General features: G+C 42.2%; 1 long non-coding RNA gene across 2 annotated transcripts in view; it reads right to left on the bottom strand.

The window, feature by feature from the left end:
* The window catches only part of LOC115940367 (uncharacterized), a 62388-nt gene extending 42474 nt beyond the window's left edge, over positions 1–19914 (bottom strand). Inside the window, exons 1-3 of one of the 2 annotated variants that reach the window (XR_014139564.1) lie at positions 19734–19914; positions 9191–9359; positions 1515–1670 (exon numbers count right to left, since the gene is read on the bottom strand). This is a non-coding gene — a long non-coding RNA (uncharacterized LOC115940367). Of the gene's footprint in view, positions 1–1514; positions 1671–3480; positions 3667–9190; positions 9360–19733 lie in introns of those variants that run through there. The other variant, XR_014139563.1, reaches the window with a different exon arrangement.
* Positions 19915–26416: the final 6502 nt, after the last annotated feature.

The raw sequence follows: 26416 nt of genomic DNA, 5'->3' as shown, positions 1-26416 counted from the left end.
GCCCACATCTGGAAACTATCCCTTGTCTTGGCCCAGGCATTCAGGTCTGGGAGACGTGTGTGTGTCAGGTACACCCACACCCTGCCTGGTGATCCACACACAAGGCCCGGGGCAGGACAGAGGTCTTGGAGGCTGGCAGCTTGGATTGGAGACAGTGTGTTAGGTTAAATCCCAGTGGGCAGTCATTTGGAAAATTCTGGGACCTGCCAACACAGGGGCACTCCTATCCAATCATCCTTCCTTGGTTTTCTTGGCAGGGCCCACAGTGCCAGGCCTGCCACAGCATCTAGCTTGCAACCCACTGAACTTGTTGTATCTTGCTGATGCCTCCATTTTGGTCCATGGATGGGAAATGGTTTTCCAAGCTTGGGACCCAGTCTCTTAGTTTGGGGATTTCTGCCTGAGATTTATGGTGCAGGCATGACAGTGAGTTCAGGGGGCTCCTATTCTTAAAGAAAATGCTGTGCTATGAAGCCAAAAATTAGCATGACACACTTTGAACCAACAGAAGGAAGGAAACGCTCTGTTCACCATTCCTAAGGAACGGTGAGCACCAAAGAATGGTTTGTGTGCAGGAAGGAGGTGGCATATCTCCAGAGTTTGTCTGAGCAAGTGCTTACACCAGGTACTTGGGCCAGTCCCCACTGACAGATTCAGGGGGTCTGACTGATCCTATGAGCCAAGAAGGATCCTCACTGATGTGCCTGACGGACATCACCATCTTCTTCTTCTTCCTCCTTTTTTTTTTTTTTACCTTAAATGCATTTTAAAATTTCTCAAGTAGAAAGAATTTAAAATACAGATAAAACAAAAAAAAAATTATTCCTCAAATTCCAACAACAGGGATAACCACTGTTAACACTTTGGTTTATACATGCCAATCCATTTCTCCTATGCATGTATAAATACTTCCTAAAATAACGAAAGGCAACTGTATAATACTATACTATAATGCCATTCTATAACCTAATTTCTATTAACTATCTCATATTTCCATATCAAAAATATACAACTACATCTGTGGTCTAAAGAGCAGTACTGCTGCTCAGGAGAGGGCTGAAAATCTGCAAAGGCATTTTTAGTTGTTACAATAATGGGGAGTCAGAGGAAGGGGTGGGAGATATGCAATGGGCACTTAGAAGGGAAGAGACCAGGAAATTGGATTTTCTGCAATGCTTAGTCCAGCTGAAATTTGGAATGTCCTGATGGATATTCATTAAGGTGGAAAAAAAAAACCCAGAAAAACCCTGTTCATAATGATTTCAGCTCAAGACCTAACTCCATTTGACATATAAACACAAAGCTTTTTGGCATGATTTTAGTGTACCTTGAATTTTATAACAATGCAACTCATGAGTTTTGTTCTGTTTACACTTTTTACCATGAATTGTCAACTCAACCATTTGGAAATCCTCATCGGCAATGGCAAAGGCACCCATAACATTGGAGTCACCGCTACAACCACCTGGATCTATCCGTATGGTAGTCATTGCACTCATAGTGATTATACATACCTGGGAATACACTTATTCAGCCTTTTCTTCCCAAAAGTCAGATACACAGAGTGTCTGTAACATTTAATGGAACTTTGTCTTCTATTAAATCCCCACTTATTCAAATGCATATTCAAGCATCTGGCTTCTTCATTATATCTTCAAATGTAGTTGCACCTAAAAATTTGCAAATTGAAACTATCATCTGTTGGCTCTGTACACCCCTTCAGAACCTGCTCTCCACCTATGGGGCTAGAAACCTCCAAGTTACAGCTTCCAGATTCCTTCCCATCTGGCTTCTCTGAGGGTCTGCCAATGGGAGGCACTGGGGGATGGAAGCAATCAGGGAGACACCACTTCCCCCGTCTTCTGGGTTGTGCGGTGTGCATGGTGTGGTATGCATGGTGGCAGCCACAGTGATCTTGCGATCGGAGGCTCTGGGTGACATCATTTTCCCCTTTTGTTTCTCCGGCTCTACGGAGCAGTGAGTCCCTGCAGTTATTAATCCTGCATAACCCTACCTTCCTCTATATGCTCTCGCAGCCCTTCCCAAACCTTTATAACCAATTCCCTAGATTAATTTACTTCTGTTTGAAATACTGAGAGTGGTCTGTTTTCCTGGCTGGACACAAAAAGGGTAAAAAACACTTAAGATTTTATTCTATTTAACTTGTTTATATTATAGTCAGGCCATTATATCCTTTTTTTTAAAAAAAAATCATGCACTTGGTGGTGAAAAGGTACAAGCTTCCAGTTATAACATAAAAAATTCATGGGGAAGTGGTGTACAGCATGGTGACTATAGTTAATAATACGGTATTGCAAAAATAATAATAATACTGTATTGCATATTTGAAAGTTGCTAAGAAGGTAGATCTGAAAGTTCTCATCACAAGAGAAGAATTTGTTTTGAAAGTATGTAAGGTGATGAATGTTAAGTAGTTACTGTGGTAATATTTTGCAATATATAAAAATATCAAATCATTATGTTGTACACCTAAAACTAATACATTATATGTCAATTATTCTTCACTTAAAAAAATTATGCACTTGGGTAAATATATTACCTATTAATTTAATTTTGGGTCAACAAAGGGGGGGTATCGCAAAATAGTTGTTACTGTAAAACAGTGGTGTCAGAAGTATTGGCAAGGACATGGAGACAAGGGGAAAGTTGTGCTTTGTTGATGGGAGTATAAATTGGTACAGCCTTTACGAAAAACAGTATGGAAGTTCCTCAAAAAATTAAAAATCGATCCTACCATATGCTTCAGCAATACTACTTCTGGGTAAATATCCAAAGGAAATGAAATCAGTGTCTACGAGATCTCTGCACTCCCGTGTTCTCTGCGGCATTATACAGAGTAGCCAAGGAATAGTAAAAGTCTGTATGCCCACCAACGGATGAATGGATAAAGGAAATACGACCTATCTATAATGGAATATTAATCATCCATAAAAATTAGAACTCAGAAATGCTGGGAGAGGAATGGAGGTCTAGGAGCTGGGGGTCGGGTGAGGCGGGGAGAAGCTGGTCTTTGGGTGGACGTTTGGATATGAGGTGGATAAGCTCCAGGGGATTTAATGCAGCGCTGGTGACTGCTGCTAAGACTGTACTGTATATTTCAAATGTGCTAACAGAGTGGGTTTCAAGTGTGCTCCCCACACCAAAAGAATGGCAACTGGCGAGGTAATAGACGTGAATTAGCTTCATGTGGTAATCATTTTACAATTTGTAGCGTATTACACCAGCACACGGTACTCCTCAAGTACATGCCTGCTTTTTTTTTGGGGGGGGGGTCACTGATACCTCAAGGAAGCTGACAAGGATTTGTTTGAAAAAGTGTTGAGCCTGACAGAACTGAAGACAACTCATCTGTGCCATCCGCGGTAGTGTTCCACATCCCATCAATTCCCCTATTTGACACTGAGAACTCTCAGCCTTTTCAGGACGCCGACGCACTTCAGTGAATATCCTGGTACTTACGGCTCTCGGTGCATTGCAAAACCTCCGATGACTGCGTCTAACAGAACTCAGTTCTGCTGCAGTCTATCCTCCTTCCAGGATGTGCGTTTTCGTAAAGAAAGACCAACAAAGCCTGCACTCGGGGAAAGCGCGGCGGCAGCCCGGGAGGCTACCGCGCAGGCGGCCTCGGGGGCGGGGCCGCGCGCAAGGAGCGCGCACCGGGCGCGTCCTCGCCGCTCTGCCGACGCTGCCGACGCCGCCGACGCCTGGAGCCCCGCCCGTGCCTGGAGCCCCGCCCGCGCTCTGCGCAGACGCGGTGCACACCAGCGCCCGCTGGGTGAGGTCCATCACCGCCTCGAAAAGCCGCGGGTGGTCACAGAAGAAGGTGCAGCAGTCCGAGTGTGCCGAAGCTGAGGCAGGGAGCAAACGCAGAAACCATTCTCCAGCCCTCGCCCGATCTCTGCCTGGAGGCCAAGGCTGTCTCTGAGCAAGGGATTTTGCTTTGGCGCCTAGAGTTCTGAAGATACAGGTCTTCCGAAGGGAGCTACCGTTTCTGAAAGGGCTTCATAGAGTCTCTACAGAGACATATAAATCTTCCAGTTTCCATCACAAGCCTAAGGAGAGACCTATCTACTCAACTCTTCATCTTCCCACCATATTTCATGATTTCTACCCGAAATCTTGTGAAATCCCTGGCTTCCCCTTCCCATTCACCCACCGGATCCGGCCACTCATGAAATCCAGTGGATTAGGCAGCCGGGGGGTTTCTAGACGTTGTCACTCTCTCCATCCTGATGTCACCTTGCTAATTCTAATTCACCCCAGGGATTACTACAAGAGCACCCATTGGTTTTCTTCTTCAGGTCTCCATTTTACATTCTTCATATTCCGGAGTAAGCTTTCTCAAAATCAAATGTGAGCATATGGACACTTGATGACCCTTCAGGGCTTCCTAGTTTTAAGATAAAGTTCAAAGCCCTTAATAAGTCTCAGCTAGCCCCTTTCCTTATGTCTATAATTTCTTCATCGTTTCTAGGGGCGCCTGGGTGGCTCAGTTGGTTAAGCAACTGCCTTCGGCTCAGGTCATGATCCTGGAGTTCCAGGATCGAGTCCCACATCAGGCTTCCTGCTCAGCAAGGAGTCTGCTTCTCCCTCTGACCCTCCTCCCTCTCGTGCTCTCTGTCTCTCATTCTCTCTCTCTCAAAATAAAAATAAAATCTTTAAAAAAAAAAAAATTTCTTCATCGTTTCTATACCTTCTCCACACTGTACCCATCCACAGACAAATGATTCCTGTTGATTGATAATAATATTAATATCTAATTTGTGGGGAAAAGGCTAATAATAATAATAGGCAATCATAGCATACAAATAGGGACGCACATGACTGGAATTTAAGCTTTCTACGTTTCTTAATAGGACCTCAAAGTTATTAAGTTTTGTTGAGTATGCATGCTAACACTAGAGTAACCACCAAAGACCTATTGCACATAATTTACAAATAAATGGAGAAGGGAGAAATGAAATGATAAAAAGAAGAAAAACATTTTTAAAAGTAAAAGGCCAAAACCAAGAAGATAGTAGAACAAATAAATAACACAGAGATCCAAATATATCAGTAATCACTATAAATATAAAAGAACTAAATAGTCCGATGAAAAGACGAAGATCATCAGACGGGACAAAAAATAAAGTTCAGATATATGCTGTTTAAAAGAGATACTCCTTAAACATAAGAGTAAGGAAGATTAAAGTCAAAGGATAAAAAAAAATCACATACTAAGAAAAATAATTTACCAAAAGATAAATCAAGTAGTAATATTAACATCAGACTAAGTAAACTTTAAGATGGAAAGCTTTACTAGAGATGAAGGTCATAAGATAACGAATGGTAAAAAGTCCAATTTTTCAGAAATATGTAACAATTATAAATTTGAATGCAACTAATAACAGAACCTAAAATATATGTGTGTGTGTATATATATATATATATATATATATATATATATATATATACACAGAGAGAGAGAGAGAGAGGGATCTCTCTATGGCTCTATGGGAGATATTGCTAAATTCGCCATCTCTCTGAGAAATTTTAACACACCTATTTGATAAATATTTTAAAGGACTGACACATAGACCATAATCTTAAATACAAATTAGAAATAAAAAAAGATAACTAAAAACCCCATGGGTTTGGAAACACACATGAAACACTTAAAAATTGTTCACATACTAAAAACAAAATTAAAATTGAAGTTAGAAAATATTCAGAACTAAACAGTAATTAAACATTATTCATCAAAATGTGTCAAATGCGGCTACAGTGGTACCTAGAGAACAGTTTTATAGCCTTGGATGTTTATATTAGAAAAGAACAAGATCTGAAACTTAATAAACCAAAGAGCCAATTTACAATGAGGGGGAAAAAAAAATAGCAGCATAAGCCCAAAGAAAGGAGAAAGGTTATAAAGTGAAAAGCAGAAATTAATGAAATAGAAAATATATATTAGAGAGGATCAACAAAACCAAAAGTTGTTTTTTTGGGGGAAAATATAGCAGTATTAACCAAGAAAAAAAAAAAGAAACACAAATAGTAATAGAAATTTTAAAAGGATTATAACAATAGGAATTTCAAAGTGCCACAGACATTAAACAGATCACCAGAGGATATTATTAGCAACAGTAAGTGGTCATGTTGCAGTTAGTGACCTTGGATCAGTTCATTCCTTTTTTTTTTAGGAGGTTTTCTGTGATTTTTAAAAGTATTTTATTTTTAAGTAATCTCCACACCCAGTGTGGGGCTCAAACTCACAGCCCCCAGATCGAGTCACATACTCCACCGACTGAGCCAGTCAGGCACCCCAGTCCATTCCTTTTCGAATAAAATATTTGAATTAGCTGATCTCAAATATTCCATAAAGCAGTGCTTCTCACAAGTTAATGGGAATTTTGTTAAAATGCAGATTCTGATTCAATAGGTCTGAGAATCTACTTTGCTAATAAGCCCCCTAAGTGATGTAGATGCGCTGGTCTGTATTTGAGTAGGAAGGCCTTAAGGCATTATCATCCTATATACACTGGTATTACTGTCTTTTTTGACCAATTCTATCCTGCATTCCGTGCTGCCTTTTTTCAACACTCACTCCCCAACTCCCAAGTCCTTCCCGTGCCACCCAGATATAGTAAGGCTCAGATTCATCAGAGTTGAAACCTTAAATAACCTTTAAAGAAGCAGGAAAAAAACAAAACAAGCCCAGCACCCTCTAATTTTACTACAAGTTGCAACTAAAAGGATATCATTCCTAAAAGAGGACACTTGCAATTAAGCTCCCTTTGTTTTTTGTTTTGTTCTGTTAAGATGAACCAATTTATTCTGTATTATGGGAAATGGGTGAATTGAAAGTGCCATATAGACATAATGTCTGCCATTAATTTACTTGTAATGACACAGGATTGTGTATGGCTTTCGTTGACAATAAACACTGTGCAAATTTCTCTTTTAATTATGTAAGTGGAATTTCTGTTTGTCTTCATACAGTGTTTCAGAGGCTTATCTTAATTATCCCAATATCACTCACAGTTGAATAAAAAGTCAGTTTGATGTGCAATGTGAGAAAAAAGAAAGTCTCCTACATAATGCCTTCTAAAGCATGAACTTTAACTTCGAATTCCCTTTGTGTAAGTCAAGGAGAAATTGATGAAGTCATTTTGCTTGAGTACACACAATGAGAATTTTCTTTTACTCGCAGTTTCTAACAATAGTAAGGGTTATCATCTTTAATATTTAAGCCCAAGGCTAGAGGGGAAGAGCTATTTATGCACATGTCTTTACAACCTGGCAAAGATTAGTCTTCTGTTCCCACATACCTGGAACCAAGCAGAAAAATAAAACAGATTGCTCTGGCATATCCTAGAAAATGTGTAAGCATTTTAATAAAGCATGACATCATCACTGGTGTGAACACCACCCTGGGTGTCCTTTTTATTGCTGCTGGCACTTTCCTCAATGTCCTCACTCCAGCCTTAGGCCAGGGCTCAATGTGCAGGAGAAGGTATGTGATAAAGGTCAGGACTATCCCTGAAGCATTACAAGTAACAGGCCCGCAGGAGTGTCCAGTATTCATGCCATTGTCAGCCCCCTCCTCATTAGCTGCACCTCAAAACAAAACTCGCTCTAGACCCAAGTAGGCCACTTACAAATTCCAAGCACCCAAGGTAAACAGTTACACATGATTCTAAGACACCAAGCACTAGATAATCTGAGTGAAAGACCCCAGGCCTAGACCACAAAGCCCTAGCCACTGAGACCACAGTTTTGTGGTGACCTCCTCCTTGGTCACAGAACTGAGCAGAGACATTTGTGATGAAGGCCTGGTTGGACACAGGGTAAGTGAGAAACTGCTTTCCATGCAGACAAATCATTTCTCAAGGCTGTGTTTTCAGAAACCTAGTACAGTTTTCAGATCTCTCAATAAGCTTTCCCAAGGAAGTCTAATCTCATATCCAATAACAGACTTTTTCCATATCTGGTTTAAGAATTGTGTAGTGACCCAGAAAAATGGTCATATAAAGGTATTTCCTCATGAAATTCCCCTGATTATCCATGAGGTAAGATTGCTCCTACCCTTATAGGTAAGATTGCTCCTACCCTGAGGCCCAGACAAGACCCAGGACTGGCTCCTCCATTCATCCTGAGTTTTTCAGACTCCAAATCTCATGAGCTTTCTGCTCCAACTTGCAATAATGTAACACGGCAACTCAGAGATGGATCTGTCCCTTACAGGTGCCAGTAAGCTCTAGACAAAAGTCACAAAATCATACTTTCTGATCACACCTAAGGAGTAAGTCTGTTCTTCCCCAGAGGTACGGTCTTCATGTGTTAAATAATCTTGTCACTGAAGCCTTCTAAACATAATCATTTGTTACTTTTTTTTCAAGGTCTGTGAGAGGGAAGCTGTCTCTCTTGTTCACAGCCAAATCCTGTGACCAGATAATTCCTGGCACATAGTTTGTGCTCAACAAATATCTGTGACTCATTGCTTCACAACTACCTGTTGAAAGAATTCATTACTGCATGAATAAATAAGAGTTCATGGAAGAACAGAAAGGTCAGCTGTGAGGGCATCCAAAAGATCTGGGTTATGACATAAGCCTAACTCTAGGACGGCCCATCTGGGGAGAGAAGGGATAGCCTAGTTAATATGGTAAATCTTTGGGCAAGAGATTGTTTACTAGTGCATTAAATTAGAAAACAAAATTATGAAAATACGTATCAGAGCCAATTGTTTAGTATTTTTTACCTCTTTCTAGAAGCCTTCGCAGAATAACCATACATGTTATTGGTCAGTCCCTCAGTTTCTTAGCCTAATTAATTATTTATTCTCAGTCTGCATATCCCTCAGTTATTTATCCACAAAACATTTACTGAACATTTTTGAGAGACCAGGCATTGTAGTTACAAGGGGGAATTCAGCAAAACCCCGGGGCCCAAAGAGTGCATAATAAGTGCACAGACAAGTGAACCAGGTCATGTGATAGACTTCTGGTCAAAGTGGTAGAATGAGTACATGTGAAACCTCCCCCTTCTAATGCTAAACAATATATTGTAGTGCATATATTTAATATAACACAGATATGACAGAATGTATGTATTTAAAATTATAATGTATGGTCATTGTATTAGTTTCCTAGTGATGATACAACAAAGTACCACAAACCAGGGGGCTTACCCAACAGAAATTTACTGTCTCACACTCATTGAGGCTAGAAGTTCAAGATCAAGGTGTCGTCAGGGTTAGTTTCTTCTGAGGAACCATCATGAAATTCTAGAGCTTCCAATCAGCCTTCTAGGGTCTTGAATACTGGACACCCGAGGATCCTCAAACACATGAGGAGAACCTGTAATGTGAAGAAGACCCAAGTAAACAACCACAAAAATGAAACCAGAGGAAATGGAACTAATCAGAGAAGAGGGAACATTTAAAAATAGCCCCAAATAATATTTTTAGAAGCAAGAAAACACTGCAGCTTTAAAACAAGGGTAAAGAGCTATAAAATGGTACCAATTAGGGGTTAAGAATAAACTCTTGAAAATTTAAAACATAGAATGCAGCCAAAATGAAAATATTTAACATGGGGTTTGGTAGGTAACATCGAATAAATTCATACAAATGCTAAGCAGAGGGAAAATAGGAAAAAAAAAAAAAAAACAAACATAAGAGGCATGGAAGTTTATTCCAGAAGGCCCAGCATCTGACTAAGAGAACTTTCAGAATGAGAGAACAGAGAAAATGGACAGGAAAAAGTTACTGAGCATTTTCTAGAACTGGGACACAGATTGCAAGAGCTGACTGAGTAACCAGCACAACAAAGGGAAGAGATCCACACCAAGGTACGTTGCTACCAACAACAGAGATAAAAGAATGTTCCCAAAAATTCTCCAAGGAGAAAAAAAAAAAAGCTTGGCATCAAACTTCTCAACATTGGATGCTGAAGATGGAGGAAGTCAGTGTCTTCTAAATCCTGAGAGAAATGGATTCAATCTGGAACTTGGCTCCCTGTTAACCTCACTCAGATATGAGGCAAAACAGATTTTCAGGCATGTGACAGGACTCAGAATCTCTACCCTCCATATATTCTCTCATAGGAAGTGGGTGGACTTTATGCTCTGGAAAGATGACAGAGTAAACCAAGAAAGACAAAGAAGTGAGATCCAGGAAAGGGTGGATGTCACCCAGGAGAAGCGTGAGGAGAAATTTCAGAGAGACAGAAGAGAAGCAGGGCCAACCTGAAACAGGAAGACGGAGAATTCAGAGGGATAAGACTGAGAAAGGGGGACTCCCCAGAATACCCAAGATGGTGGGTCACTAGGGCAAGATAAAAGACGGATGACTGAACTGATGGAGTGTTTGAAACCAAATGAGTAATATCCACATGGTCTGAAACATGTGATTTAATTTAAAATAGTGATCCATCATAACGGATCGTAGATACCATCTAAAATGGATAAATCAAGGACATGTCACATGTTACTATTACATAGTAATGTGAAGGCAATGGCCAGAGGCCACGGCTGAAAGAGTTCAAAGTGGTTGCTCCAGGCAGCAGAACTAGTGTGCAAGAAGGGGCAAGAAGGGGTTAAGGATTGCTGTGATTTATTCCCAACGTTTGGGAATGATTTGATTTCTAGCTCTATGTATATATGACTTTGATAACAAATTTAAAACTAAAGGAGAACAAGCACAGTGTGGTTAAGTGCTACAAGAGGGAGGGGGAGGAAGAAGCTGGAGCCTTGAGGGGTGCATCAGAAGGGAAACTCTCCTTGAAGAGGTTGGTCACGATTACCTGAGGCTGGAATCGAATGCCTGTTTCATTCATTTATTCATCCGCCATGCTCCAGACAGTGTTCTAAGTTCTGCGTCTGTCTCAGTGAATAACAGACGTAGATGCTGTCTGCTATTTTCCCCAACTGCCCGTGAACAAGGGATGCACATGTGTTCTCTTCTATCCCCCGCACAGCACTTTGAATAATGCTGTGCTGATGTGGCTAGTAAATAAATCCTGGTTATAAGAGCTAACGAATGAATGAATCCTGTAACCCGTACAATGTACAGCCATGTGAATAGGCAACTAGCTGTGAGGATAAAGAGCAATTTCTGGATGGGAAGTATAAGGAAATTTCTCTTCTAATCTAATGGGAACAAGCTGAGAGAAAATTTAGAAATCCAACATCCCAGAAAGTTCCCAGATCTCCTCTTAGCTCTGTAACTGTATATGTCACTTCATTTCTCAATATTACAAAAGTCTCATCCAGGGGCGCCTGGGTGGCTCAGTCGGTTAAGCGTCTGCCTTCGGCTCAGGTCATGATCCCAGGGTCCTGGGATCAAGCCTCACATCGGGTTCCCTGCTCTGCCAGGACTCTGCTTCTCCCTCTGCCTGCAGCTCCCCCTGCTTGTGCTCTCTCTCTCTGTCAAATAAATAAATAAAATCGTAAAACAAGTCTCATCCATAACATGGGAATGATAGTAATACCTCACAGCATTGTTATAGGAACCAATGGAGATAGCGCTCTATAAACTGTAGAGCTCAATGAACATTTTAATTATTTTATCGTTGGGATTAGACTGCCTATTACTTTTAGAATGATGGGAGCTTAGCACCTTGGATTTCATGGAATCTATCCTCTCATTTGACAGAACAGGAAACTGAGGCCCAGAGTGGGACAGTGGGTTACCCAAGATCACACAGCCCAGCTGTGCAATGTTGAAGCTGGAACTCATGTCTTCTTATTCAGTGCTCCTTCCTGTTCAATCCCCTTTGGGTTCGGAGAGTTCAATTCAGAGTCCTTTGGAAGTTCTGTACTTAAGAAGTAAAATCTTGTATTGTATGCAACTGATGAATCACTAAATTCTACCTCTGAAGCTAATAATATGCTATATGTTAATTAAATTGAATTTAAATAAAAATTAATTAAAAATTAAAAAAAAAAAAGAAGTAAAATCTTATCATTTAAAAGTGGAAAAAAGATCTAGTCAAGGATGAAGGAATTCAACATTTTATGTATTGGGAAGTCGTAAGGCCCAAACGAGCAAGTTTTGCTCTTGAGTCCAACAGTATCTTCTTATTCCACGTGATATGTGCTGTTGATACAGAAGTGGGATCTGTAAAGGGGGGTTGTCACCAGGTGAAGTCCAGTGACACCACCTGGTGACATCAGCAGTGATACTAGCCGTGAGGTGGTCCACAAAGCTTTCCCAGTAGTTGAACAGAGAATAGGCGAGGCGACAACGAGTCGGTGGGTGGCCCGAGGGCTAAGGAGTTACAATGGAGTTTAATGTTTGTAAGTAACATTACTATAGAAAAAACAGTGTAAGCCAACAATAGGGATCCGTACCATATTTCCCTTTAAAAGGGGTCCAAAGGTTGCTCAAGCTTAAAAACACTCAGCAGGCAAGGGGACACTGGTCCCACGTGGCCCCCAGAGCCAGGCTGCTTATTAACTGAAGCTCAGAGAAAGGTGAGTGAAAAACCATCCTGTCTTCTATCAAGAAACCCGGGTCTCCCGTAACAGTGGATTTCAAAATTTTCTCTTGTAGCTTAGAGAATAATTCAAACCAAAAAAAACTGGATTCCCTTTCACCCCATTTTCAGTTGACATTCAAAATTTTCATCGTAAGTTTCAACAGTCACAAAAGATAGGCTTTCCAGTGTGTTGTAAACGCTGGCATTTGCGAAACAGATGGTTACAGAACACGTTTAAATATACACGATGAAGTGTAAATATCAGAAGAGTCAAAAACCTCCATCATTCATTTAAAAAGGATATGAACCACTCTTGTTTAACTCTTACAACAGCTGTATCGTTCTGTTTTCTCCTTGGACCCACACTTCCGTTCTGCTTGTCCCCCAGACTTTTACCCCCATGTAATGTGTGTACGCTCCGAGACAGTAACCAATCACTCTATTGTGTCTCTCTGGCACCGATCTAGGCATAGACATTGGGATCTTAAACTCTGTAAATTTCTAGTGACAGTAAGTTACCAAGCATTCCTTTTCATCTGGATTGACTTACTGCTGCAACTCTTATTATTTCACAATTGATCGAAACACCATAAATATATTTCAAATGTTGGTCTATAATGAGTACATATAAAAGTAGAATGTTCCTGGAAATGCCCCTCTTCAAGAGATGCATTCATCCATAAGTGAACATTACTGATTGCTGGAGCGAGCCGGTGTTCGGCTTCGATTCTATTCCCGGTTTTCATTCTTACACATTCTACAACTCTCTGATAAACAAATAGCAGGCATTTTCTTACAGCAATGGCACTCCATTCTTGAACTCCTTCCAAGGGATATTTCCAAAATCACATACTAATCCATCTTCAAAAATTACTTTTATTAATCTATCCCTTGACAACTCAATTAGGTCCTCCTCCAATTTTATTAAAAGCCAAAAAAGAAAAAAAGAAAGAAAGAAACCATCTGATTTACAAAAAAAAAAAAAAAAAAAATGTGTTATTCCATCATCAGAGTCATTTAGTTTCTCAATTTTGGGAAAATATAACCGAACAGGTTCTACTAAAGACTTCATAAATGATGATTAATTATACCCATTATTCTTTCACTTAGGCATTTTATTTCACCCAATATTACCAACAATATTTTTAAAAATCTAAATACTGTTAATTTTGCTCTGCCTTTACCAACAGAGTATTTTTGATAAAATGCTCTTACCTCATCAAGGGCTTTAAACCTATTTATTCGGGACGTGGGAGCAACCATTTGGCTCATTTAATTTACAAAAGATGGCTGTCATATAAATGAATTGACAAAGTCAGTCCTCATTGTCCAATCAATCAGCCAAATTAGACGTCAGCTTTCTGTTAGAAAGAATTTGCCTTCCTTCCTCAATTCCAGTGAATGTGTTCAGATGTGTCTCAGATCACTTCTCACTTCACAGAGAACAATGGAAAGAAAGCGTGGAGCCCTGTTCCCACTGCCTGTTTTCCTCCTTGCTCGCTTTCTGTCCAATGGCAAGTGCTATGCCAATAGTTCGAGGATAAAAGAGGAGATATCCTTAAAATAGTCCAAACACTTAATCTGGACTAAAACTCCCAGCTCGGCAGCTGTGCTTCCCTTGAACAGAAATATGCAGAGACAGCACGTTTAGGATGCCTGATTAAATGCTAATATGTCAGATTGCCCTTGGCTTGATGTGACACTCTAGTTTTCACATTCCGAGGTGCACATGAGAAGTGTGCTTTTCTTCCGTAAGGAGGAGGAAGGGCAGTTGGAAGGGGAGACTCTCAAGGGAGAGCTGGTCCTTTCTCAGGCAGGTCACTACCAGGCAGATTCCCAGGGAAGTTGGGGATTTGGGAATCCATTTGCCTTAACCTGACTCTGGAGTGTCTACTGTGGTAGGAGCCCAAAGACTTCCAGGGAAAGGTACCAAGAGTTGGATTAATGAAAATGCACCCCCAGATCCCCAGTCTCCTTGGGAATCTTCCGGGTCCTGATCCACCGGACAGAGTTTCTAACAGCACGCAGGAGGTTAGGAAGTGGCCCATCCTCTAAAGTTCATGGATGAGGCCCAGAGGCTCCAGATGCCCCCTCCATGCCTCCCACCCAGACCCTCTCCAACCCCAGGCCCACGGTGGGGAACAATCAGCCCACAGTGCCTTGGAAGATGCATTACAATGTCCCGAGAGGTACAAGTTAGGGCCAAATGATTAAAATATGCTCTGATTCCGGGACACAATAAGACCTTTGAAATAGTACTGCAAATTTTAGTTCAGCCTAAACAAAGTCCAAAATATTATTGGTCAAGGTTCTAATCCAAACTATGGAGAGAGACTGCTAGATTCACACATCAGTGGTTTTGTACGAGGCATGAAAAACCCAGAAAGCCAGAAAAGGGCACCCCAATAAAGTAACACAGGAGTCTTGGCTCAACCCATCTTCAGCAGTCTTTGAAAAAAAGAAAGCAAATGACCATGAAACTTCTCTCTGCTGGAGCAGAGGTTACAGCACTTCTCCCAGGCAGGTTTTGCTGGAAGTTAATTTTGGAAGGAGCTAAAAAGGCCCAGGAGCACTGCAGCACCCTTGAGGCTGGCAGTGAAGGGAGATCAGCTTGTCTCTCATGGGCTTGGAGGATGGGGAAGTGGGAATCCGTAGGAGGCGAAAGAAAAGAATGTGCTTGTCAAGTTTCCGTGTCTCAGTGCCTCCGACGTAGGTGGAAATTATAGCTCAAGTCCCTTCACCATGGGAACATCTGGAATCTAAGCACTTCTGTGCATATTAAGAGGACTATTTATAGTTTTCTACGAATGTTAGGGAAGGCAATTATATAAAATACTGCTGTATTATTAGGTATTTGAAAAATACCAGGCTTGCAATAAATGCAAAGATCTAAAAGCAATGAGCTGTCTACCCCAAGTCGGAAAGTACTGGTTTATGTTCCCGAGGCAGCGACACCACCAAACACCAGCTAAAGTCTCTGCTGACACTGACAAATGATGTCACCGGGCATGTCCACCCTGCTCAAGTCATGTTGGTGCTGGTTCTGCACTCACGCCGAAGGGAAACGGGAGCCCGAGCCGCCTCTGGGATCATTTGGAAAATCCCCCCCTCTTCCCACCCACCCCCCCAAGCATAGAAAGGTGGCTGCTCAGACTGAGAGGAAGAGGCTGTGCACGCCCAGAAAGAACCCCAGCTAACGGGGCTCCTGCTCTTGAACACCAAGCCTGCTGCTGAAAATCTTCTGAGGGTCATCGGCAGCTTTCTGACTTAGATACCTGCACCTCATCTTGGGCTTCAAAGCATATGTTTTTTTTAAGATTTTACTTATTTGAGAGAGAGAGAAAGCGTGAGCATGAGCGGGGCGGGGCGGACAGAGAGAAGGAGACAAGCAGACTTCCCGCTGAGCAGGGAGCACCACTCGGGGCTCGATCCCAGAACCCTGAGAGCACAACCTGACCACAACCTGAGCCAAAGGCGGAGCTTAACCGACTGAGCCACCCAGGCGCCCCCTAGCCACACTTTAAATGCTTGGTTGTCAAAGGACATTTCTATCGCTGCAGAAAGTTCTATGGGCAGCACTATGTGAGATCCGACAGGAGGGGGAATTCAGTACTTCACAAATCAGAACATAAGAGCCGTTCAGCCGAAGGGTCTCACATTTATTACTGAACCGACCTACTGGTGTGGAGGCACAGTAACAGAGAAAAATCATTTCCCCGGTAAAACGTCTACTGGCCAGGGAGGAGGGATATTTACGGAGTGACAGGCTGGGAACGTGAGCTCTTCAAGCGGCTCGAATACGTGTGCCAATGATGTGGGCCAGCTCACGTGTGATGCCTTGGAGCCCCCGCTTGGCTCTTCTCCGGTGCCTCCTCTTGGGGTTCTACCTGATTTTATGACCAGTTTTCATCTGAATCCTCTGGGGAATGGGACGATTCTGCTTTTTTTGTTTCGTGGCCAGGAATCTCTTGATTCTGAAAGTCTTGCGAGAAGACATGGTGAGAAACAGTCAACCACACACACCAGGAAGGCGGTGAGAAGGAGCTTCAAAGCATACTTCAGTGATATGTGCAGCCTGTGACCTGGGACCACAATATTAAAGGGACCGATACGTGTGCAAAGCCACCAACGTTTGGCTGCGTCATTGCTTCGCTGGCTTTTGGACAAACTTCTGTTGTAGTATCTTCTCACATTTCCCAGGAGCTGATGGGAGGGCAGGGGGAAAGTCAACAGGGCTCCAGTGGGATTGCCCTGTTTCCAACCCTCAATGGTACTTCGCATGCACGTAGTACTGGGAGACCCAGGGTTCTGGGCCTAATGGGTCTTTAGCGTCTCTAGGCCTTAATTTTAGCTGTGCTTGGGGATTCCTGAGATCATTCTTAACCCTGAGTCACTTATTGGTGAGATCAAGCATATAATTTGGCTCATCCGAGCAACATCTCTGCCAGGGAAGAGCTTCAACCCTCAGTATGCAGAAAGAAACCAAAAAGCCAGAAAATGCAGGAACAAAGATGGATATAAGTACCCACCATGGTATTGTTTAAAAATAGGAAAAAGCTGGAAATACTGGCATGGTTAAAAAAATGATGGACCTCTCATAAGATGGAGTAATATATAACCATGAAAAGGTGTTAAAATTATAGGCAAAAGAAGTTCATAATATACTAGTAAGTAAAAAGAAGCAGGCTATAAATCTAAGTTGTACACACAGCATATTCCCATTTTTTAAAAATAAAATGTGTGTGTGTATATATATATATATACACACTATATATATGTGTGTGTTTTAAAAAGAATTTTAGGGGCACCTGGGTAGCTCAGTCAGTTAAGTGATCAATTCTTGATTTCAGCTCAGGTCGGTGTGGATATGGAGTCTGCTTAAGAGTCTCTCTCCTTGGGGCGCCTGGGTGGCTCAGTCATTAAGCGTCTGCCTTCGGCTCAGGTCATGATCCCAGGGTCCTGGGATGGAACCCCACATCGGGCTCCCTGCTTGGCAGGAAACCTGCTTCTCCCTCTCCCACTCCCCCTGCTTGTGTTCCCTCTCTCGCTGTGTCTCTCTCTGTCAAATAAATAAATAAAAAATCTTAAAAAAAAAAAGTCTCTCCTTCTCCCTCTGTCCCCCCTTTCTCTCTCTCCCTCTCTAAAATAAATAAATAAATGAATTTTTAAAACACTAAAATGTTGGCAGTGGTATTTCTGGGTTGTGGATGACTTTATAATAATTTCCTTGTAATTATTTGTACTTCCCCTATTTCCGCCCCCCCCTTTTTTTTAGAGAGGGAAGAGGTGGGGGGCAGAGGGAGAGGGAGAGAGAGAATCCCAAGCAGGCTCCACGCCCAGTGGGGAGCCCAGCGTAGGGCTTGAGCTTACGACCCTGAGATCATGACCTGAGCCAAAACCAAGAGTCAGATGTTCAACGAATTGAGCCACCCAAGCGCCCCAGAAAAATATCATTTTATTTTTTTAAAGATTTATTTATTTTATTTTATTTTTAAATTTTATTTATTTGAGAGCAAGAGTGAGAAAGAGAAAGCACAAGAGGGGGTACGGTCAGAGGGAGAAGCAGACTCCCCGCTGAGCAACGACTCCTCCCGGGACTCCTCCATCCCGGGACTCCTCCATCCCGGGACTCCGGGATCATGACCTGAGCTGAAGGCAGTCGCTTAACCAACTGAGCCACCCAGGCGCCGGAAAAATAACATTGTAATCAAAAAGTTAAGCACGGGGGCGCCCGGGTGGCTCAGTTGGTTAAGCCACTGCCTTCAGCTCGGGTCATGATCCCGTCCTGGGATCAAGTCCCGCATCGGGCTCCTTGCTCAGCGAGGAGCCTGCTTCTCCCTCTGCCTGACGCTCCCCCTGCTTGTGCTCTCTCTCTCTCTCTCTCTCTGTCAAATAAATAAATAAAATCTTTAAAAAAAAAAAAGTTAAGCACGTAGGGCAAAAGAGTTGCTGAAATCAGGCAACAAGGTCTGGAGCATCACAAACAGATCTACAAGTCCCTAATTTCTGGGAGTTTTGAGCACTGAGAGTGGACACACCATGTGAACACGCTTTCCAAACCACACCATTGAGAAGACTCACCTTGACGACACAGCCCTCAGCCTCCCACAGCCCCCTGGATCAGCCTGGGGGGAGCCTGGTCCTGCAGCCCCAAATCAATATCTTATCAATCCCATGGAAATACTTGGCATCCACGAGATTGAGAAAAACTGACCTGGACATTTTTCAGAACAACTGACTTAAAAAAAAAAAAAAAAAAAGCTTATGATATTATCTAGCTATTTTTTGCCTCTTAATTTACCTTTTTTATATCTAAAATATATGCATTGAGTATCTGACATTTACATCGTGGTAATCTACTTTAAAATTGTGATCTTTTTCTCAGGAATTGCCAAACCATTACAAGTCTTAAGGACATTTTTATTTATAACTGGTAAAAGTTTTATAACTTTCCAAAAGTTTGCCCTGGTGCTTTGTTCATTTAATAACTGATGTCTAGTTAAATTTTCATGTTCTATTGCATTTGACTAAGAATAAAGGATGTAGAGGAAAAAAATTCCTGGGTCAGGTATCAGAGCCTCTGTATTTTACACAGAAGATTCCCACTTACAATTCTATTGCTATCAGTGGACAAAGGCTAAGAAGGGAGTATAATAATCAGTAATAATAACTAGCAACTGGTTGAGTGTTTTCTAGGTGTTAAGTCTATTATATGTATTTTCTCATTTGATGAGGTTGCTAATAATGCGGCTTACCCAATAGAACTCACGTTGTCCCCATTTTATGGATGAGGAAATGGAGGTTAGTGAGCTGTAGGGCTGAGTCAACAGAGTGTAACTTGAGAACTGTGGCCAGTGGGTTCAGGCTGGACAGAGAAGCTGGGAGAACACACTTGCCAGGACCTCTCAATGTGATGTCAGAGTTCTATGCTCAGGCTTGAAGTCCTCACTGCCAAAGTTAGACTATATATGTGTATGTGTGTGTGTGTACATATAAACATATATTTTTATGTATGTGTGTGTGTGTGTGTGTGTATATATATATATATATATATATACAAATTCAATACATACGTGCACCCCTACTCCTCCCCATAAACCTGGAACTGCTATTTCTAAATCGCTACCACTGTGAGTGTGTTGGTTTCCAGGATTTCCTCTCCTTTTGGTGGATGGGTGGCTGATGCCATTCCTGGTCTCTGATGTGTCTCTCTGGAGAATGTTCTTAAGGAGTGGGCAGCTTTTTGCTTACCTGGCTGGGTCTCTCACCCCTTCTGTGGGACTTGAACAGAGGACACCAACTGCGGGAAGAGGAGAGTTCCATTCAGGCTGTTCTGTCCACAGCCCGCCCCAGGCTTGCACAGCTCCGGAAAGGGGACAGGATGGGGCAGGATTTCCAGGGTACCACTGGGCCTAGGGTTGATTTTGACACATTCACAAATCAGAGCTTGATTTTGAACCTTTGGAGCTTCATTTTCTGGACCCTGTGCTACTTCTTGAACATCTCCATTATAATCAAGACCAATTTTCTAAAACAACTCAGGACAGCTCACAACTTTTGCAAACTTACCCCCCCCTTACTATTGCTCAAGGAAATGTTCCCTAGGACTTTTCAATAAAACTGTGACCCTTGATCTCACAGGGAATGTGAGTGTGCAATCCTGAGGAGCCTTCTTCCCCCTTAGTCTCTGAATTACATAATGAGCAACGGCTAGAAAGAAGAAATTAAATTCAAAAGTAAAACAGGAGAGCCGTGAGAAGGGAAAAAGAGGCACCGGAGAAAGGCTGTCTAAATCCTGTTGACTTAATAGTGAGATGGAAAAAAGTAGGTGTGGAAGAAGGATTATAGCGCTATTAGGAGATTGGCCATCAAAGCGGCAAATGAACCACTGGCTTCAGATGGAGCAGAGTCGAACCACCGCAGCAGAAGGAAACCAGAAACTACAAACTTGAGAAAAAAGCTTGGAGATGGCTTATGCGATTTAATTTCACCTGGAACCACCCCAATCCTCTCTTCATATTAGGTTCCACTGACTGGCACTGTTTGTGGAATTCTTGTCTTCATCTGTGAAAGACGAACAAAATCACAAAGGCCAAAAGTAATTACATTTTAAATAAGCTCAAGCCCCCTATTCTTAAATGGATCTTCTTAATTTCAAGACCCCATTTTATAAATACTGAATAGCATCCCCCCCCCCAATTCTACTCCTTCATTTTAACAACTGAGGATGGAGCGGCCACTTGGTTATTATTGTTGTAAATCAGAAATATGACTTAAGACATTGAGAACATGGTCACATCATAAATCAAACAGAAATGCAAAATAAAGATCTCAGAGAAATAGTCTTGGAGGGATCTCTTACAGAAACAGTGTTTGATATTCAAAACTTCCTAAGGAACCTGAGTGCCAGGGTCCCAGGCTGGCCTTTCTTCAAACTGTCAAATAGAGCCCAGCTGATGAAAGGGGGGCAAATCCTGCTGGATCCAGGGCTGAGAGAGAGATGGTGTTCTTCCTGTGGTGTCTCCTCAGTGTTCCAGAGAGTCGAGAACATCTCCTTGCACCAGAAACATAAGCCTGATGTTCTGCCTTCCAAACCTGGAGCCGGAACGTTCCCCTTTTGGATATACAAACAAGAGATGCCAAGGGCAGCGAGAAGGTGGGGAGGCTTCTTTATGGCAGCCTAATGGAGTCTCCCAATTGAGAAGACAATTCCCCAGGAAAAAAGTCACCCCAAAGGTCTCCCTTAATAGTAAATTCTGGCTTAGTGTATTAAACTGTACCCCAGGGGCCTAAGGGAATTATGGAAACTGCCTGATTTACTTTTACAAAGTGATTTACACCCAGGGGTAGCATCTGTCTCAATGAATCTGAAGCCTCTACAGAACAAGCCCCTTCGAAGGCTATACAAAGAGAGGAGATTTCAATTATATAGTTATTTACCACCATTCCATTCAGCTTCCCTCAACAGAAGTTTCTGGAATTTATGCTGTCACATGGAAGACTGTTTTCTCATGTAATATAATAAAGGGAAATCCAATAAAAGAAGAACCTCTCTCCCTCTCCCTCTCTTTTCTCTCCCTCCCGCAGCACAACCCTGAGATGCTTTGAGGTGGCTCTGCTGTCAGACGTGGCCGGGGCGATTTACAAAGGACGTGAAGCTCTCGTGCCCACACAGGACGGAACAAAGGATGTCTTCGTTTCAACACGACTGCCCATCATTTCACTTTTACCTGCCTGTCCTTCGGTTCTGCAATTCGATTCATAACGGAAAGGTGAACCTCAAGTTCAATTAGTGAGGCAACTCATTACCTTGCAACCAGAAATGGCAGCTCGGAACTGATTTTAAAGATCTGCCTTCTGTGACTTCAGGTAGTGAGACTTCAGTTCACAAAACTCTTTCCCAATTTAATATTTATTGTGGGTATTTCCCAAAAGGGTATTTGCTAAAGTTGCTGCCGCCACAAGTTGAAAATGTAATTCACGTAAAAGCAGTTTTATTTATACAACGAGAGAATATTCATGTCACTATTATCAATTGAATGTTCAGCCCATTTTCTCACCAGCAGAGCATCTCCCCAAAATGAAAAGTGGTGATAAGGAGCTGTGTGGACCGGAATATCCATCAAGTTTGACAGAACTAGGTCTGCATTTAGGAAGAGATGCTGCAAGTCTGGAAATGGCTGCCCAAACAGAAACATCTCCTCTGTAGAGCTGATCATAAAAAGCGCTGATCAAACTCAAAAATCAGGGGCGCCTGCCTGGGTGGCTCAGTCGTTAAGCGTCTGCCTTCGGCTCAGGTCATGATCCCAGGGCCCTGGGATCGAGCCCCGCGTCAGGCTCCCTGCTCAGCGGGAAGCCTGCTTCTCCCTCTCCCTCTCCCCTTGCTTGTGTTCTCTCTCTCGCTGTGTCTCTCTCTGTCAAATAAATAAAATCTTAAAAAAAAAAACCAAATCAAAAATCATAAGACACCCTCACTCAGACTTATTCAGACAAATTACGTCTCTTCCCTGAAAGTGGTTCTTTAAGTCTAAAATGTCAACAAGGATTCTAGGCATTTCAGAGTGCATTGAAAAAAATCTTTTCCTCCCCCACCCTCCAGTTCTTCCTAATACAACTCAGTACAAGCCCACAGCCTGCTTTGGGGCTGGAGGTTGCCTTGTTTCTCAGCCGGCAGGAGTGAAGTCTGTTGAACTGATTTCCAAAATATAAGTAGCAGCTCAGCCCTTGGGTCTCCTGGCTGGGCATGAATGGCAGCGGATACAGGACTCCCATCATGTGAGTGAGGGGGGCCTGGGCGAGGTGGCACATGACCCCTGGACCAAGGACACAGGCCACATTTGCAACCCCGCTGCCTCCTATTCCTTAGCAATCTGTCTCACTTTGGGAATCTGGCTTGCAAGCTCCTAGGAAGATTGGGTTTTTCTGTGTGCTAAGTGCCGCTTTGGTTTGGTTTGGTTTTGGTCTTGGTAGAAGAGGTTCCAGATTCTGTGAAAGATAACCAATATCAGCTCACAGGCTTCTCAAGCACCCCCTCCACAGTAATGGAGAAGCCTTGTTACTTACGGCTGAATTTTAAAAAAATGTCACAAGAGCTGCTATTCATGAAGATTGTTTTGAAAGATACGCTGGGCTTTCATTGCACACAGAGGCTATTAGAAAATACAGATTTGTACACCGTGTGATGTAATTTTATGTTTTAAAAAGCAGTTGGCTACGGAGCGATCAAACTTAGCACTGGGGGAGCCAAACTTTACCTGCCTTCTGATATGATGCAGTAGGCACACAGCACCCTTACACACTTCTGGCCCAAAATGTTTAACCTGAGTCTAGTCATCAGGGAATGGTCAGACAAATCTAGGATGTGGGAGATTCTACAAGACAACTGGCGTGAATAAAAGAAAAATCAAGTAATGTAAAACAGGCAAAGAAGACAAAACAAAAAGCTAGAGGGATTATTCTAAGTCAAAATTGTTTGAGACTGCAAGAGACAGGACAACCAAAGGCAATGCATGAACCACAGCTGTAAGATGAAATTTCTTAAAGCAATAAAAGGCATTTTATATATATTGTTTTTAAAGATTTACTTATTTATATCAGAGAGAAAGAGAGAGACAGCACAAGTAGGGGGAGGGGCAGAGGGAGAAAAGCAGACTCTGAGCTGAGTGGGAAGCCCAATGTAATGTGGGGCTCAATGCAGGGCTCAATCTCATGACCCTGAGATCATGACCTGAGCCAAAACCAAGAGTCAGCTGCTCAGCCGACTGAGCCATGCACGCCTAAAATACATTTTATAAGAGACTCTTGTGGTAGTTGACTACGACTGTACAACAGATATTATTAAATTAATGTTAGTTTTCCTCAGTGTGATAATAGGGTTGTGGTACTGGAGGATGTCCTTTGTGGTAGATGGTTGATGAAATATTTAGAGGTAAGCATCACAATGTCTGAAACTTTCAAATGGTTCTGCCAAAGCACACATATATAAAAGAAAAGTCATAGGGAAGAGGTAAAACCAGGCTGTAGTTTGCCTGAAGCATAGAGTATATTCTGAGGAACTCACCTGAGCTGGTTTTCACCTTTGTTCCTGGGGCAGATATAAAGAATGCTTGATGGTTTGATTCATACCTGGGAATGCATTTAATGTTGCAACTCGAAGGAACCAGATAAGCAACTTTAGGTGTCAGAAGTGAATCTGTCTCCCTTGGAAATAGGACTCTAATAGTGTCTTATGGACAACTATATGCGGCTGACTCTTGTTTTAATTTCTCAGTCTCAACAGAGAATCGGTCCTGTTTCAGAAGACTGGAGGAAGATTGGTTAAGGCTTGTCAAATTCAAGACCAACGTGGTGGATGCTAGGACCATGGCCTCTGGCTGCCATGACCATTTCCATCTGAAAAATATGAAGCATCCTCTTACTCGTTTGAGGATGGACCGGCAGCAAGAGGAAACCACTTCTTTTCAGAGTGGCTTTCCATTTCTCACACATCCCAGGCACGTTTTGGATGCTGGAGGCCAACCACCTTCCTACCCCTTCTGCACAGGCCACCGTGGGACTGCTGATCAACCCAGAGAAGAAGGGGCTGAGAGTGAGACCCAGTGAGATGTTGCACTGTTGCTGGACCAGCCAGCAACAACTCAGGACCACCACCAGATCTGAGATTTGGGAAAAAGGCACTGGGTTGTAGAAGGCAATCATGCAAATATTAAGATAAACAGTCTTTCAGTTTATAACCCTGGACGATCATGAACACCCCAAGTGGCTACATTAAGCGTTGGTCCAGAAGGAGACACGCACATGCTTTTGTTTAAAACAACTTAGTTGAGCCAACTTCTAAAAATGATAATAATTTGGTTGAAAATGAGTAATCTCTAATCACTGTTGGCTTTGTGTTGTTTTTTTCTTTTTAAATATTGGAGAATTTTCTGCACAAAAGGGCATTTTTAAAACTTTTATTTCTTTAAGCAATTTGGTCCGTTTTTTTTCTAGAATTTCTCCAGTGGTTTTCCTCCACCCCCCCCCATCCTTTATTGCAATTTATTTTCATCCACTTATTCTGGCTTTGTGTTGGTTTGTGAGGGCCAAGTTGGAAGCAACCAAAATGTCCAACAATAGGAGTTTAGTTGGAAACAACTCAAATTCTAACAATAGTGGACTGCTTGAATAAATTATAAAAGGTGTTTCAAATTATGCACAAAAACTTTTAAAATGCGAACTGGTAACTTGTAATACGCCATTTTTCCCAATTCTAAAATTTCATGAACACATTCCCGGATAAGCAAAGCAGGTTAAAAATAAATTTTTAAAAAAGGCATTTAAACCCTGAAAAGTTCCAGATAATAATTTTTCTATTTAATCATTTCAAATTATTGCTGTTTTTATAAAATCAGCTAATACTCATTACATTAAAAGAGGTAGGTACGGTCAAGCAAAAAGTATTTCTAGTTCTCCCATGGCAGCCACTATTGCTATGTTTCCAAGAGGCTGATTTTCTGCTACTGAGTGGGGTAACTAACTCAAATTTCTTCTCTGTTCCTTCTGGTGGAGGAGCTGGGGGCAGAGCATCCAGGCAGAAAGATCCTATAGGCAGCAAGAGAGGCTGGGCTGAAGCACGGAACACAGGTCAGGCTGAACTGACAGGTCTGGGTGTCTCTGGCCCAGAAATGAAAGGTGATATCCCAAAAGCAGCAAGGGAGACAACGGGGGAAAAAAGCCAAGATCTGGGTTCTGAGTCTTGGCGAACAATGACAAGTAGGGAACCGGAAGAGGGAACTTAAAGCCAAGTTTTGGGGTGGGGGCAGGGGTGGGGGGAGATGGGGCTCAAAAGAAGGCAGAAATTATGTTAGCACTGCATGGGAAGTCCTTGGGTTTTTGAACTTATTTCGATTTTTGCTTTTACAAATCTTAATGAGTAAGCAGAACTAATGAAACGGGTAAGAGCCGCCTTCCTCTGGTTGGCGGGTCCTGAAGGACCTCTGGGGGTATCCCTGACCCTTGCCTCTTGGGGGAACTACTGGCTTCATTCTCTCTTTTATTAAACTGTGAAACTGAGGTTTAGGGTTGGATATAATTTTACTCAAAAGAAATAAAAGGATCTAGCTGTGTCAGATTAGATCATCACTCAGGCTTTAACAAAAAGGTTCTATAATTTAATGGACCCTCACATCTCCTCCTTTAGAATCCAGAGCTTACAGATCTCTCACCTGACTGTCTCCCCATTATCCAAGCCAGCCCCTCCACATCCCTGAAGAACTCATTCAATAGCATCATCACCTGCTTCCAATTTGAAGTGTTGACTTCCTGCCCTTTGTCCTCTGGACCCACTGACTCTGTCCTTACTCCAAATTCTCTTTCATTACACCTGAGCTTTCCAAGGACTGAGGCTATGTTTTATGATTCCAAACAGTACTGGGCACAAAGTAAGTGATTTATGT

The sequence above is a fragment of the Leptonychotes weddellii genome, chromosome 13 (assembly GCF_054177405.1).
Source record: "Leptonychotes weddellii isolate Sample4059 chromosome 13, ASM5417740v2, whole genome shotgun sequence".
Lineage (NCBI taxonomy): Eukaryota > Metazoa > Chordata > Mammalia > Carnivora > Phocidae > Leptonychotes > Leptonychotes weddellii.
Note: the sequence above shows the minus strand (reverse complement) of the source record. Positions and strands in the feature narration are given on the sequence as shown.